The sequence below is a fragment of the Leptodactylus fuscus genome, chromosome 3 (assembly GCF_031893055.1).
Source record: "Leptodactylus fuscus isolate aLepFus1 chromosome 3, aLepFus1.hap2, whole genome shotgun sequence".
NCBI classification, from domain to species: domain Eukaryota; kingdom Metazoa; phylum Chordata; class Amphibia; order Anura; family Leptodactylidae; genus Leptodactylus; species Leptodactylus fuscus.
This window is the reverse complement of record NC_134267.1, coordinates 12,748,945-12,766,957: the sequence shown is the minus strand read 5'-3', so window position 1 is coordinate 12,766,957 and position 18,013 is coordinate 12,748,945.

Here is an 18,013-nt window from a genome sequence, read left to right as displayed (position 1 = left end):
AAGTGGTAATAAAGGGGTCCTCCACCACAGACTTTTATGGTGTATTGACAGGTTGGTTGGGAGATTGGTTGGGATCTGAACATTGGGACTATCACCAATCCTGAGGACTCTATGTATGTCAATGGACACTGGAATGAAAGCAGCCGGCTTGGCTGGACTCCCCCATTCTTATATCCAGAGGGTACGTCATAGATTCTGCGGTGGGAAAATAACTCCCATATATCCATATAACCGTATATAACATGACCATGGACTGATTTTTATCCACAAGAAGTAACAGAATGAATGATGGCAAGCAGAGATCTAGAAAACCGCTAGAAGATTGCTTTCCCCTGGGAATAAATAAGCGTCATGGTTAGAGATGAGCGAGTGGTATTCGATCGAATAGGTATTTGATGGAACACTACGGTATTCAAAATATTCGTACTCGATCGATACTACTAGCTGTTCGCAGTAAATATTCGATTTAGAGCCAGCTTTGATTGGCCGAATGCTATACAGTGTATAGCATTCAGCCAATCAACGCTGGTTCTGCAGCAGGCTCGTCTTTGCTAGTCAGGGGAGCTGGCACCTTGCTGTTACGAGGGAGCTTACTTTTTCTCATGAAACTGACCAGCGTTGATTGGCCAGTGTACAGCATTCGGCCAATCAATGCTGGTCCTGCCGGAGGCTCGTCTGTGAAAAGGCGGGGTCTAAAATCGGACCACAATAGAGACTGCTGTGGTCTGATCTTAGACTCCACCTCCTCACAGACGAACCTCTGTGTACACTGGCCAATCAACGCTGGTCTATTCATTCCTATGAGAAAAAGTCAGCTCCTTCGTAACAGCAAGCTGCCAGCTCTCCTGACTAGCAAGGACGAGCCTGCAGCAAATGAACACTGGTTCTGCAGCAGTCAGGAGAGCTGTCAGCTTGCTGTTATGAGGGAGCTTACTTTTTATCAGTGCAACTGCAAGCACTGTGCAGTTAAAGTGCACGGTCCCCATAGACTATAGTGGGGTCCGTGCGCTTTAACTGCACAGCGCTCCTCCTAAATACTCTCCTCCTGCTACTCGTGGACTTGGTGACTCTTCTTTAGTCGAATAGTGGTTTCCCCTGACACGAGCATTTTTTCCCCTAGACTATAATGGGATTCGATATTCGATCGAGTAGTCGAATATTGAGGCTCTACTTGAAACAAATATCGGATCTCGAATATTTCACTGTTCGCTTAATCCCAGCGTCATTGCTAAACAAAGGCCTCTTGGAAGGTCGGGCATGAGGCTAAAGGGAGCAGCCATTATTGGGTTGTTTCACTGGAATCCTGTCTTAAGACGGGCTTGCACATTCCAGTGAGCGCCCTCTATTGGTTTGCAACAATGAGGCAGCAACTGTCTTCCTAATTACATCATGGAAGGCAGATTTGCATATTCTTCCCATAGTTCCTTGCAAAGTGGAGTGCTAAAGGCTTAACAAGTCTCCACACACCTATATGGTGGTCTCTCCCTAAGGAGTGACAATATCCCCCAAACGCTCATCTCTAGTCATGGTTTACCTTCAGGTGGATTCTGTATGATAACTTCCATTGAAGTGACTGGGTGGTAGAAAAATATCACCGGGACGATGCAGAATTTGCAATTTCCATTACAGAATCCATTGAAAATCATCAGAAAAATCCAGTTGTGTGAACCCTAGAAGAAGACATTGAATTCAGGAATTGCCATCTATGAGATTCCCCAACATGAATGTAGATTTTCCAAAAATAAACTTAAGAATGGTGACGCTGGACCTGGGGACTGTAAATATAACCATACAATGCGCCCTGGAATTTCACATGCTCAGGGCCAGATTTGTGGTGAAAATTCAGCTATTAACCGAATAACATATGAAAAGAGTTAAGAGCATCAATAATTCACAACATATTGGATCATTCCAAATATTCAACACTAAATTCTTCTTATTAGGAATAGTCTAACTAGAAAATTAAATGGAAAGGCTAAATGTCTGTTTTAGTAAAATCTCCCTAAAATAAGTCTGAATTGAGCTGTTATTCCTTCTGGATACGTCTCCATAAAGTGACAAGTCGGTGTTACCATTCCCCTTGTCAATTCCCCTATATTGTGGATCTCGGTGGTTGGACCCCCTTGGATCAGGGTCTACAATTTTCCCTAAATGATCCATGTAATTGGTGCAATGGTGTGCACATGTGACTATTGATCCCTCCTATGTATATTCCTGGTAACGGGCTACGAACAAGTCCTTTGTGGTCTAAGGGTAAGTTCACACGGGGATATTTTGGTCCAGAACCTGAGGAGGAGGCCGCCTCAGGTTTCGGACCAAAATACGGGTAACTGCAAATGGATGCCGGAATGGGCCTAGTCGGGAGGGAGTGTCTTCAAAGCGAATCCGCCTGAAAAAAAATGAGCATGTCGCTTTTTTTTTCCGGGAGCCGGAACAAACGTCTCCTGCAAAAAAGAACCAACCGGCTCCCATTGAAATCAATGGGAGCCGTCTTTTTGGTCAGGATTTCGAGGCGGATACGCAGCGCCGCACCTCCCATGAGGCGACCTGAAGCGACCGCTTCCGGGGCCCCGGGGGAGGGCGGCATTTTTGCTGACCTAAGCCAGTCCAGGATAAGCTGGACTGGATTAGCGTCACCGTCTCAGCAGCCCGACACGGAAAGCGAGGGGTGGATTGGGGAGGCCCTGTGGACGCAGCGCTGCTGCAGTGGCCGCCCCTCACGCTTAGCAGAGAGCAGGTCCTCTCCCTGCCTGCTCTCTGCCTGCTAACGACGCTCGCTCCGCGCAGCCCCGCCCCTTCCGCTCGGCTCCGCCCCCTCCTCCGGGGGGGGGGGGGCTTTCTGACGTCCGCCTCCGTCGGCACAAACCCTAGGTTCCCTACTGCGGATACAGCCTTACATCGGTCCACACCCTCCCCTACTTACCAACATATATTGACAGGTACCCTGTTTCCCCGAAAATAAGACACCCCCCCTTCACCTTCTGGATCACATACAACCGGCAGTCATCCACTAAGGAAGCATCAGCATGACTGCCAATTGTTCCCCGCTCCAGCCGCTGCATAAGACATCCCCAAAAATAAGAAAGGTCACATATTTCGTTAGATAATTTAATATAAGAAACTGTCTTATTTTCGGGGAAACAGGGTAGACAGAAGCACGACTGTAGGACCAGACTACACAGGATTTGTTTGTAGTCTGTTGCCATGGTGACAAATAGACTTCCAAAGGAACTGTAAAACAAAAGTGTAAGAGACCTCACTACTGCTGACTAGTTACAAAGTTACAAATTTAGAATTTTCAGTTACATTGGAACAATCAGATGAATAAAATGGTTGGAATTCAAGAAAATTAAGGAAAGGAAACTGAAAATTCAATTAAAATACACAATATAACATATAAAGCAAAAAGTCTAATCATGATATTAATCTCTAAAAAAAACCCCACAAATGTTATCCGCACTCAATAATGAATTCTAAGAAATCAGGTCACTCCGGAACAGATTCTCAAAGGCAGAAAAATGTTCTTCTGTTGTTCTTACAGTTGTCTGTGATATTTGTACAGAAATTCCTGAGGCATAAAACTGAAAGATTTATTGTTCAGAGAAAGAGATAAGAGAGACCAATGGCCGTGTATGTCAGTTCAGTTCAGATTTACTGCGACTTCTAAGTCTATAATCTGTTGTAATATGAGACAATGTTACCGGTTAGATGTATTCTGCGGATTACCTCCACACCGATGACACAAAACATGGCGTCAGGTTACAAAAACATGGCTGCTTTATTCTAGGAACAGCGCCATTTTTGCACACAGGCAGTGTGTGGTATTGCATAGACTTAAATGGGGCTGATTTGCAGTATCACTCATCACTCAAAAGCGGTGCTGTTTCTGGAAGATCCCCTATCACACCTGTATTCTTAAAGATTGTTGAATAATGTATCAACGTGATAAACTTAACATGTTATTGGTCAATCATTCACAGCACCTACATTTAAGTCGTTGCCCTAAACTGCCCATACAGATCAAATAAAATAATTAGGATTTATTTTGGAAGTGTCGAAGTTGGTAACTTTTTTCTACTTTGATTCCAACTCCATCCAAAACTATCTGTGACTTTGACTCCATGACTCCAACTCCACAACCCTGGCGAAAAACTCATGGTTCTCTAATGTGGACAGTCTCTGAACACAGTCTCCGAGCATAGTCTCCGAACACAGTCTCCGAACACAGTCTCCCAACACAGTCTCCAAACATAGTCTCCGAACACAGTCTCCGAACACAGTTTCCGAACACAGTCTCCAAACATAGTCTCCGAACACAGTCTCTGAACATAGTCTCTGAACACAGTTTCCGAGCACAGTCTCCGAACACAGTCTCTGAACATAGTCTCTGAACATAGTCTCTGAACACAGTCTCCGAACACAGTCTCCGAACATAGTCTCCAAACACAGTCTCCGAAAACAGTCTCCGAGCACAGTCTCCGAACACAGTCTCCAAACACAGTTTCCGAAAACAGTCTCCGAACATAGTCTCCGAACACAGTCTCCGAACACAGTCTCCGAACATAGTCTCCAAACACAGTCTCCGAAAACAGTCTCCGAGCACAGTCTCCGAACACAGTCTCCAAACACAGTTTCCGAAAACAGTCTCCGAACATAGTCTCCGAACACAGTTTCTGAACATAGTCTCCGAGCACAGTCTCCGAACATAGACTCCGAGCATAGTCTCCAAACACAGTCTCCGAACACAGTCTCCGAGCACAGTCTCCGAGCACAGTCTCTGAACACAGTCTCCGAGCACAGTCTCTGAACACAGTCTCCGAACATAGTCTCCGAACATAGTCTCCGAGCACAGTCCCGAACACAGTCTCCGAGCACAGTCTCTGAACACAGTCTCCGAACAGTCTCCGAACATAGTCTCCGAACACAGTCTCCGAACACAGTCTCCGAGCACAGTCTCTGAACACAGTCTCCGAGCACAGTCTCTGAACACAGTCTCCGAACATAGTCTCCGAACATAGTCTCCGAGCACAGTCCCGAACACAGTCTCCAAACATAGTCTCCGAACACAGTCTCCGGGCATAGTCTCTGAACACAGTCTCCGAACATAGTCTCCGAACACAGTCTTCGAACACAGTCTCTGAACACAGTCTCTGAACACAGTCTCCGAGCACAGTCTCCGAGCACAGTCTCTGAGCACAGTCTCCAAACACATCTCTCTTATGTAAGACTACAGTTTTAGCGTTGTTACAGCAGGTGCCTTCTGCCACTGAACCAGTCTCCTTTTAGACATGAATTGTTGGCTCCATTGAAGACTCCCACACTGGCAGTATCTGACTTTAAGACCACTGATATGGAACCAACTGACTTGAAGGTTCTGTGACCAACACTCGAGCTCTACACTACTACCACAGCCTTTTTTCCCTTTCCTGATATTCTTACATCTCTCCAAAGTTCTTTGAGTCCCTGTCACATACTTCCCACTTCCTACTTATATATCAGATTCTACACTACAGAAAAATACTTCTAGGGAAAAATATATCACTGTTCTTATAGATCTGCAGCAGCAGATTAACCTCTCAGGAACTTTCCTGCTAGGAACCTATATTGCTCAGGCACTTGGCCAGTGGTTGAACAGATTTATATGATGGATAAAGATTTTCAGGCATGGACTGGGGATGGAGTTCTTGGTTGACACTAGATCTTTAAAGAGGACCTTCCACCACTTTTAGTTCTTTGTACCTGTTAATAGACACCGATCCACTGATTCCAGCACAGTTGGTATTTTCTCTCTATCTCCCACCATTCCTGAGCAATAAGCACAGTTAGTTTTGGTGCCTGATGTGTTATTTAAGCTCTGTAATGTCAGGTGGGCAGTGTCAGGCAGGGGGTCATGATTCAGTTCTCCAATCAGAAACAGCTAGTGTCAGAGCTCAGAGTCACGCCTCTTGTCTGCTCCTGCCTGACACCACCCACCTGACAATACAGAGTCTAAATAGCTTACCAGACACAAAAACTAACAGCACTGATTGCTCAGGAATGGTGGGGGCTAGAGAAAAATTCCAACTGTGCTGGAATCAGTGGAGCAGTACCTATTACTAGATGCTAAGAATTAATCTTGTTGGAAGTGGTGAATGGTCCTGTTTCCTTTGGGCGTGATTCAGTTCTCCAATCAGAGGCAGCCAGTGTCAGAGCTCAGAGTCATGCCCCTTGTGTCCAGCCTCCATCATAACAGATCTATCTTGAATATCAAAGTCACGCCCCTTGTCTGCTCCTGCCTGACACCGCCCACCTGACAGTACAGAGTCTATATAGTTTAACAGACACAAAAACTAACAGCAATGATTGCTCAGGAATGGTGGGGGCTAGAGAAAAAATTCCAACTGCAAGGAGCGGGTCTGCCGCTGGCGTTTCAGCTGTATGAAGCCTCATAGACTCTATGTCTGCCGCTGGCTTTGGTTTAATATAATTTATGCCTCCCCACCCCATAAATTAAAACTTCTCTCTACACTGAAGCATTTTAACATCTAAGTTTCCTTTTTTTCTTTTCTTTTTTTTTTTGTTTCATATTTGCTATAATTTCTGCAACTGGAAGCTATAAACACATAGAAGTCAATTAAGTTAGAGAATTTTAATAAAGTCATTACCCGTGGATTTGGCCTCGGCGCATAATATAGTGTTCTAATTACAATAACCTAAAAATATAAATTGCCCATTACGTTGCCCATCTTCACAACATGAATATTCCGCTTCCAAAAATTGCCAACAAATGTGTTTTTGTCTCTTTAAAAATGATTACAGCCATAAACATAAGATTTCAGAAATGCGAGTAAAAGGGACTTTCTCGCACCAGCTGTGTTCGGTCGGATTCCAGGCTGCGCTGCTTTTCAGTGGGAGGCAGCGTTGTTGGATATTGTAATTGTATCATGCTGTGGAATGCAGATGTGGAGGGAAACTGGCCCGCGACTAAACACTAATGACTATGGAATAGGAATTAAAACACGTCTTCTAGAAGATTTAGGTGGATGTATATGACATGGTCTTTTAGTAATAGGATAAAAAACTGCTTATTAAAGGGATTATTTGTGGCTTTGATATTCAAGATACATCTGTTATGATGGAGGCTGGACACAAGAGGGCAGAATTGGCCTTTCCTGTGTACTAATAGGGTCTCCCTATACTGTTATAACTAGGACTTATAGTAGGGTTGAATTAGGGTCAGGGGATAATCATACACATTAGGGAGAGTGTGTGCCTACATAGGTGTATGGGGACTTACAAGTCATTCCTGCTCTGCTAGGGATTCTGGGTAAAAAAATATGCAAATCTATTCTCCAGGATGTAATTAGGAGAACAGTGCCTCTGTATGCTGCCCTCTAGAGGGCAGCCCCCTTAACATCATGCATGACTCAGTTAATAAGCCTGCTGACATGATGCAGAGTTTATTGCCAAATTAGTATTTCTATTCCAAAAGGAACAGATTCCCAGCTATGGACAGGGCTGTTTCGGTCTTTTGGACCTCCTCAGCATAGCGCAGGGATACTGAGATAACAGGCCTGGCTTTCTCAGAACCTGAGATAAGCTGCTGCAGGAGCAGTGTAATATAGTATGTGAACATAAATTCATAACAGTCATGAAGCCATGTCATTTACCTGGATAAAAAGTAGCCTATGTTTTAATCGAGGTTACACACTACCTATGTGCCAAATTTCATTCAAATCCGTTCAGCCGTTTTTGCGTGATTGATCCATACAAACACACAAACTTTCACATTTATAATAGGATTTATTTATAACAACTCAAGCAACCAGTGTAGCTCAAACCACTCCAAAGAACTCCAAGACTCTGACTCCACAGCCCTGCTAGCAAGTAATAAGAATGCAAGGAAATAGAAATTTGCAATAGATTACTGAAATCCGTTCGTGATCATAGTCCAATACGGTGATGGAAGAAATGGACAATGGTGAGGGCTGTTAGATGATGGGGTGGTATAATGAACGAATGATTAAACAATAGACAAAAATTTACCCTGACTCTAACTTGCTCGGAGCCCTTTCCTAGATGTATCCCTAAACGCTGATCCTAGCACAAGATCCAACTAATACTCACTATCCCGAAATGTATCCCCTAATGGAAACTGTAATCTGCAAACAAGAAGTCCAGGAGTTTTTAAAGAGAACTCAAGGAAATCTTTGCAAATGGGTCCGAGGCCCCCCATTAGACATTAATGGCACAGGGGTGAGGCAGACGCCCAGTAACTACCCCAATAACTAATAGATAGTAGGTGGTGAAACAGTAGTAGTCCTACCATCAATATGAGATTGGTAGGGGTCCATCTTTCGGCACCTCCATGATCAGGTAGCTGAAATGCCGCATGCCCTTTATTGTGTATACGATGCAGCAATTTATAGGTTAATGTATGTGCAACCACACAAGGTCCTTTATTCAAGGTTCTCTACCCCAACCTCAACTTATGTATACCATTTAACTTTATTCATCATTGTGGTCCACAATTCTGTGCTAATCCATTGCAGAATATATTTTTGTAAAAGTCGGACCCTTTTCTGATACTGAGATCTGAAATTCCTGCCCCTCTATTACAGGTTACCTGAAGCTGACACTAGGGGGAGCTCAGTGTATACAGATGTATACAGCTTTTGTTATAGGTGTCATCCAGTTTCTGGAAATAAAAGAAAACAAAGCAGTAAATTCTAAACGATATAGAAAACCAAATTATTCTCTTTTCTAATACCCAGCCAGTCCAGTGCGGATGCTTGAGTAGTAACCCCTGTGGCTCTTCACAAGCTGTCAGCTTAATACTTGCCACCATTTAGTGGCTGCAGCGATGACGTGTTGTAGTTACTGTTATGGTGATTTAGGTCTATGGCCACTGACTGGCTGCAGCAGTCACGTGCCGACCACTTGTAGACAAAAATCAAGAAGAACACTCAAGCATGAGCTCAGACTCTGTTAAGAGTAATGATTTTTGTTAGTTTTTTTAAAAAAATTTTGTCATTTTAAAATTCAGTTGAAGTAGTGGCAACTGCAGACAGCCGACAGGGGAATAACTACAAGGGAAGCAGAAGTAGCAATCGCACCCAGGTCGTAGAGCCTCAGGGGCCCAAACACCACATAAGAAGACACCAGTATTATACATAGCACATGGTAAGTGGGGGCCCCATTACAGATTTGGCATTGGAGTCCAGGAGCTTTAAGTTGCACCTCTGACAGCTGGAGTTGTATTACTTCAAGGGATGTTCCTACATAGTCCAGCAACATTGATATGAACACTTGTCAAAATCCAGAATAACCACCTTTGGCAGGGCGGACCGCAGCGAGACGTGCAGGAAGAGAGGGGATGTTGTGATGATGTCACTGGGATGTTGAGCCATGCCGACTCCAGTGCCGTGGCCAGCTGCACTAGGTTATGCAGTTGAGCATCCATGGTGCCAACAACCCCATTGAGGATGGTCCCACAGATTTTTGATTAGGTTCAAGTCCGGGGAATTTGCTGGCCAAGAGAGTACGGTAAACTCATCCTGGTGCTCCTCGGACCACGCATGTACACTGCGAGCTTTATGACACGTCACATTGTCCTGCTGGTAGATGCCATCATCCTGAGGAAGAACAATTCACATGTAGGGGTGAATATGGTCCGCAAAGATAGATGCATACTTGTGTTGATCCATCGTGCCTTCCACCATGATGAGTGCACCCAGATGGCTGATGACACGTGCCTTCTGCCATTGGTTATATAACATTGACTGCCCACGACAGTTTGGTAGACCATTGTTGTAGGTTTTTATACTGCCTTCACTATTGTTGTTTACTAACACTCTATAGACAGCCAATGGCAGATTTTGTTTTTGTTCTGCTGCTAAATCAAAATAGTTCTTGGACCCGTCTCGTTCTCTAAGATATTCCAAAAAAAAAAAAAAAAATTGGAAAAAGAATGGAATGCATGTGAGAGCCATGGAAATTCTAGCAGAAATGATGCTTAGCAGTTTCAGAATTGGTTTCTGGTTTGGCCTCATTTCATATTAAATCCTTTGTCTCGTCTCCAAAAAATGTAGAGATCAGACAAAAATAAGCAGTTTCTGCAGATCGGGTGAAGGGCGAATAGAGCGATAGATGTGCAGAAAACGGTACAAAAAGTTGCGAGAGCTTTACACGACGTAAAACAAGATCGTTCCGTCAGAGGACGCTTATCTCGTAATAAATGGTACTTACCCTACCAGGGAATCACCGTCAAGGATCTCCTCGACTCGTACCAGAATGGCAATGGAACGACATGACTGCATAGCTAAGTAGATGTGCCATTCAGGTGTCTGGGAAAGCAGAGTGATGATCCCTGTAGGAGCTGTAATTGGAGCCATATTGACTTTACCCTTATAAGATGTACCTACATTTTCAACAAATGAAAAAAAAAAATTGTTTCTACGATTTTTGGGGGCAACCTCATCTAGTTTTTGCATGTACCTACATTTTCGAACAATTTTGTTAACAAATTTTGGATCCTGTTCTATCCTTTACTTCCGTACCAGCCAATTTGTGGTTCAGGACCAGATACATTTTCGGGTTTTTTGTATGTGCGGTTTTGAGGGCTGTAACATTTGTGTTATTCAACTAATTTCTTTGTCTCTTTTCGGTGACGCATAGGGCTTTATTTTTGTAAGCGGTTTTAATTTTTTTTACTATCTAGGAAAATATAAAAAAAAAAAAAAAAAAAAGGAGGGAAAGCGCGGCTGTTTTTCACTTTAATTTTTTAAATTTAATAACACACAGTGCTACAATTTTTTTTAAAAAAATATTTCCTATTCTCTGTTACGTTTTTTTTAAATTATGTTAGTTATCATTTTTTTATTTTCTATTATTTTTCTTTTTTAATTTTTTTTTTCACATTGTGTCCTCATAAGACCATAATAGACCTTTGGGGACATCTGATCACACTTTATTCCCTGGGGTTTGTACATTTAGGCCAAGTTGCAGGAATACAGCCTCCTACCCAATCTATAGAGCTGATTTGGGTCCTGGGACCCAGCATTTCTAGCACACACTGATCCAGGTGCAACTGCATCATGGCGGCGCCCATAGCTGTGTATACAGCGCTCATTGAGTACTGTATACACAGCGATCGGGAAGGCAGGAAAGGTAATAAACCGTCCCTGCCTTCTCTCTGGAAGCTCCAGCTCCCCGTTTCAGCAGCTGCATGAAATCTGCTTGGACATACCGGTCACTCCTTGCAGTAGAAGTCAACTATCTTTTGTACATAAAAACCCAATGGGTGGTCCCAGTGGCATAACTAGGAATGGTGGGACCCCTTGGCGAACTTTTCACATGGGCCCCCCCCAACCGACACTCGCCGAAGACCCTGACCGACCCCCCCTCCTGCATTCCCGCGCTCTCTATTATGACCCATAGTGGACTCTATACACAGTATTATACCTCATAGTGGCCCCTGCAGACCCCAGAGTATAATAATCAGAGACCCAGGGGGGATACCAACATAAAAAACACTGCTGCTTACCTCTGCCTGCACTCTTTGGTGGTGTCGGCCATCTTCAATGACGTCCGGGACGTCGCATAATTCGGGACGCAGACCCCAGTCATGTGACGTCAGGGACGTCACACAAGTAGGCCCGAACCTGCTCGGAGAGGTAAGTAACACTATTTTTTATGTTCCCTTACCTCTCCTGGACCTCTGATCATTATACTTGTGGGTCTGAAAAGACCCCCGAGTATAATAATAGTGTTTGTGGGGCCCGCGGCATCCCTTACCGATCCCGGCCGCTGTCAGGATCATTAAGTAAATAGGGCCCGTTACTGTCTGGAGTAACTCGAGCTGGTAATGGCCTATTAAGAAAAGAAAAAAAGCGCTGCGGTAATGGCTGTCGCCGGGCCCCTAATATCCCGGGTCCTAAGGGCAGCTGCTACCCCGCTAGTTACACCACTGGGTGATCCAAAAGTGCTTAAAGTGCACCGATATTTTGGAATGTCTTTTGATTTTCCGCCAGCATTTGTGTCATTAATACGTTTTGTAATGTACGTTATTAATATATGAGGTTCGGCACCTCATGAATATACATGATACGTAGTTTGTGGTTAGAGTTTAGTTATGCGGCAGCGCTCCTGTGTTCTTCTGTAGCCCGAGGCCTGTGAATTTCTCGCTTCTGGCCTGTAGGCTATCACTTTGATGTTGTATCTCGTTTCCATATTTTATATGGGTATTAGAATAAAAAAATAGACAGAGGTTGGAAGGAATCACAAATCGGAAATGTACAGTTTCCAAACCTACGCTGCGAAGGGGTGACCTGTATAGCCGAAAACAAAGGGCAGATCTATCTAGGATTTAGGATATTTCACATTTATCGAGACATTTTTTCCAATAAATCTGAATTTCCAGAAAAAGGAGATGGGTCAGAGCTTATTCACATGACAGGATTCAGCACCCATGTGCTAGTCCTCGTATTACCAGCCAGCACATAGAGCATAGCCATAGACCTTATTGGATCTAGTCACACAACAATCCCTGTGAATGATCCAAGAAATCAGAGAAAAGTATATTTTACAGGCCGAGTCATGTCTTTGAGGGTTTCATGAAGACAGGTTAGCCTTGGGTGCATACTCGGCCTTAGAAAAAGCAAAGTACTCATGTGAATGTAGCCTATCAATGTGTGCACAACCCTTTATCGATGAATTTGGCCTGTATTAAAAGTTAGAGAAATAACTAAGGGTACGTTCACATGGGGTTTTTTGGTCCAGAACCTGTGGTGGAGGCCGCCTCAGGGGTCCGGACCAAAAACTGGTAACCGCGACTGCACCGGCATTCAGTCGCGCACTCTGCTGTGGATTAGGCACAATGAATGGGCCTAGTCAGGAGTGTCTTCAGGCTGAATCGCGAGGTGAATCGGCCTGAAGAATGAGCATCTCGCTACTTTTTCCGGGAGCCAGAACAAACAGCTCTCAGAAAAAAGACCTGACTGGCTCCCATTGATTTCAATTGTTTTTTTGCATGATGAACTGTATTTTTAGATCATACCACTTTGGGATACATATAATGTAAGCGGCCATTTTCTTGTGGCCGGAAGGCATGCGCAGTTGGCTGCCCAAGGCCTAGAAGTTTGAAGCCACCTTCAGAAGAAGACGCAAAGATCTGTTCCTGATGAAGATGGAGGCGGCACTGGAGAGTTCTCTCGCAGCATTGGGGACGCCCCCGGTGCTGTTTGAGCACTGGGGACCTCCCTCAGTGCTGCGAGAGAACTAATTTGCATACTGACAAAAACTGGATTATATACCGAACGACAGCATGGAGAAGACATCTAAAAGTAGGAGAAGAATAGTCTTTCTTAAGGCTATTCCTATGTGGCAGGCAGAAAAAAATTGAGTTAATGTGTATGGCCAGCCTTTGTCATCATGGACTTGGCTACAGTGTTAGACTGGCCAAAGGATCTTCTGGTGGGCCCAGGCTCTAACACTATAATAGATCATAGTACCCTTCAAATTTGGGTGTCTTTTGCTGAGTTGTTGGGCGATTAGCCCAAGGAGACTCGGTCCGACACTGCTGGACTATAGCACAGATCTGTTTTTAGTTCACTTCTCCTTTAACTCCAATCGCCCTGTAAACCAACCGGTCTGTAAGATGACTTATGCCCTACTCTTCATAACCCGCTCTTGGCTTGGCTATCACACATATCGCTCACTTCTCCTCCGAGAACAATGACTGTTCAATGTTACTAGCGTGCCGTTCATGTAGAATTCCTGAAGAATGCCCGTGTTATAAAGGTCTTTATTTTATAACTTTAACCCACATTTTTCTAAGGTCAATAAAGCGAGAATCCAAATGTTTGGTCTGGAGACGTGGACCGCGATGCCAAGGAAGGTTCACAACTCAAATATTGAAAACGTCGAAACTTTCTGTTTAATAGTTTGAGTCAGAATGTTGCTATTCGCTTCCCCCTAACCGCACAGTATAACTTTTCTCCTCTTTCATCTCTGGCATCTGTGTTGTTGTTTTTTTTTTTTTTTTCTTTTGCGGTTCCTTTTTTTTGCATTCTTTAATTTCTGCCATATGGTTTATAATGTTTATGTATCCAGTTTCCCTGTTTCCTAAAGCCAAGAACTGCCTGTCTCGCAATATTATAATTATTATTATTATTTACGTATTGAAGTATTTGTGTTATACTGACAGGCAAATGACATAATTTGTAAGTCAATGTTCCATGTTATGATTTTCGGCGTGGAATGCTTTCCATCACAGCTGAAGCCTTAAGTCGCAGTTCTCCTAGGCTGCATTCAGAAACTTACCACAAGGTCTTATACTTACAGCAGAGCCATGTGCGGGGGCTTATACATGCAACTCAGTGCTATGGCGGTATTAGCAGTGAACAGGTTTGTATATATGGCATCCAATGGAACAGTATAAACCTTCATATGTCTCCAGGGGAGTTACTAAAGGCTCATAGGCTCTGGTGCAAAACCTCACCTTGGGGCCCCCTGCAAAACTTATCTTCACAGCCGTCAGTCCATACATCTTAGGGTCCCAACATGGACGCCCAAGCTTCCCATCATTTCCATCCACTGTCAGCACCCCCCACAAAGTAATTCAGCCTCCTTTTGTGCTACAGCCTCCCCTACTGAATTCTTCCTTGACTATATGCAGCTGACCTACTACTGCCATGAAGGGGTTAATTTTCTCCTTTCTGACAGTTGACTTTCATGCATCATAAATGTTCTCACGTTGGTGCACCAGGGGGCAGGGGCATTAGACCTAAAATGCACAGATTGCCAGACATCAAAGAAAATCAGAAAGGAGATTAAGGAAGTTTGATCAGCCCTAGTGTGGGGGAGGCCGACTTTTGGGCTCCCTTGGATTCTGAACAGTTTTGCAGCTGCGTATCTGCATAATGTATTTCTCAAATGAAATCAGAGGTATACAGATGTGTAGTGAGACTCCATGCACCTCTATGGATGATCTATTTGGACCATGGGCATGCACTTTACATTCATAGATATATTTATTTTGGTAATATTTGGGGTGGGGAAAGTAGACCCTTAGATTGCTGAAAAGCAGAGGGGTAAATTGAAGCTTCTGGCCTCCCATGCAAAATCTGTAACAAGGCTCCTACATACCATGTACCATTCAGAATAGTGGTATTCTTTATGTGACAGAGGGACCATTGAGGCCCCTTCAGGAAACAGGGCCCAGTAGCGACTGCTACCTCTGCACCTCCTATAGCTACGCCCCTGCTGAATAGGTGACATGGAGATTGAGTAGTGTTATCTCCTATCCTTGTCGTTGCCTCCAAAGAGTGGTTGTCAGGTTTGACTGAGGCCTTTCGAAGCTTAATACCCATGTTCAGTGTGGGCAGATTGAAGGCATAAGCGACGGGTCTCCGCTGTATAATACAGAGGAGACCCGATGGCTATGGCAGATACATAGCTCCTAAGTGATCGCCATATTTAAATACCCCGCATCCGCCGTAACTTGGGAAAGGGTTAAATAGGTTTTCTCTTTAAAATAATTTACGGGTACCCTTGCTGATCAACAGTTTTCACTTGGACAAGCTTCCGCTTCACAGTCCAGTGATGTTTATTGGTGACATGGCCTGAACTGCAATACCAAAGCACAACCGCTATACAATGTTTGGTAAGCAGTGAAGACCACAATGCTCTTCTGAACAATATGGCATTTTCAAATAGCTGATCAGTGTGGACCCACACCGATCAAACAGTTGGAAAACTCCTTTAATGGTAAGTCCAGAAAAAAATTGCCTTGATTTTTCTGCAAATCAGTGGTGAATCCACACCAAAAATCTGCTTGTGTTACATGGAGGGAGATGAACTCTTCAGTAAAAATCTGCGACAGAAAAACCCTCTGCCACGGGATGAGATTTAACAACTTCTCCAGCGACTTGGCACTGTAATCCACCGAAGCAAATCCGGACGTAAAATCTGCAGTAATTCTGAATAACTGGAGCTACGCTGTCACGAGACGATTGTACGGAATGAGTTGAATGAGAAATGAAGTGCTAAATATAGTGAGGCGTGCTGGGAATATTCAGGAGATGCAGGAAGATTGCTCGCTCTGAATCTTGTTAGCCGGGGTCAGGAGAGGGCCATCAATTTAAATCAGATTTGCTGCGGAGATGGAGGAAGACGCTTCGTCATTACCCAGATAGTACATGGCGCTCTTCTCCCAGGTATGGACATCTCGCTACTGTGGTTCATGTTATGGGAATTTGATGTAGGAAATGCAACACAAATTTTGTCATATTATGGTTCCCATTTTCATCCAATAATTCTTATTCGTGTTATAAAAAATGTCTAAAGTAAACTGATAGACAGAAAAGTAATGCACACAGATAGACGTGGCGGATCATTGCAAAACTTGGCATGCAGTAATGTCTGCGGCAGACATGGAAATGATTATAGGTGTGGTTTGTTGATACACTAGGTCTTGGCCTAAGAGGGCATACAATTGCTTCCTTCCCTTTGCTATATAAAAAGGGTCTCACAGGTTACTTTTGGGTAGTGTACCTCCTGGTGAGAGATCAATGACTGCTAGTCATGCCTCAAAGATGCACTAGAAGACATTTCGATCAGTTGAAAGACTTTGAGAGGCAGCACATCATCAAACTCAGAGAGATGCAAGATGTCCTTCCAGTGAGTTGTCCACCATTTTCTAAGCAAGCTGTTAGGCGCTGCAGTTACATGAGGGCATGGGAACAGCCACAAACACAATGAACAGCCTTCGGATGGACCAGACAAACACAAGCAGCTTCCAGTTTCTTTGTCCACTATCCAGACAAAGGTGGCGCCTCAACTACACACTCCTGACTCTGGATCATTTCCAGGATCTTAGCAGAAGGAAAGTTGTTGTCATGTGCCCATTACGTGTCCTGGTATTGACAGCAGGTCACCATCACTTTCATTTGCTGAGACATCGTGATCGAGAAACCTGGACCGCTAAGAACTGGAACTGTATGAATCCAGGGTCGATTGGGAACAAATGATAGTCGGGTTCGAGTGTGGTGGCCTCGTGGTGAGGGCTTCAATCCTGCCCCATTTACTCGTGTGATGACCTGGGGGGGTGGTGGTGGTGGGGGGTTACCATCGCATATGACAGTCACCCCTTGTACTGATTTGAGATGGGTTAAACGCTTTGGCACGAGCAGGGTTTGACCCAAATATTCAAAATTGTAACCAAACAATTTTGGATTTGTATCGGATGACCTGAAATGGTCTCTTGGGTCCCACACGGTATAATGCCTCTACAGTCAACCTCACATTATAATGTCATCCTTCTAGGGTTGTCACAGTTTAATGACCCCCTTCAGCCACCCCCACAGTTTACTGTCCCCCTCCATCTGCCCCTGTTTATTGTCCCCATCATCTGCCTCCACAGTTTATTGTCCCCCTCCATTTACCCCAGTTTAATGTCCCCATCATCTGCCTCCACTGTTTACTGTCCCCCTCCATTTACCCCAGTTTAATGTCCCTCTTCATTTGCCCCCACAGTTTATTGTCCCTCTCCATTTGCCCCAGTTTAATGTCCCTCTTCATTTGCCCCCACAGTTTAATGTCCCCCTCCATCTGCCCCAGTTTAATGTCCCTCTTCCTTTCCCCAATCACAGGCATCACTAGTGACTTTGGTTGTATGATGTCACAGACTATAAGATATGAAGACTGGCGCATTTATTAAAACAGTCTCAAAGCAAAACTGCCTTAGTTGCCCATAGCAGCCAATCACATTACAGCTTTCATTTTTCAGATGCAGAATACAAAATGAAAGCTGTGCTGTGATTGGTTGCTATGGGTAACTCTGACAGTTTTGCTCTGCCCAATACGCAGTGCAGTCTCACTATAAGGCCATTGACTTCCTTTATCAGGGATGTATGTCAGAACATTCGCTCACAATAAAGTTATGACAGAAAAAAAAAGTGAGAGAGTGGGCGTGTCGGTGTGGGCGGCGCTGCTGCAGGAGGGGGAGGGGCGGCAGTGACAGAGGCGGGAGCGG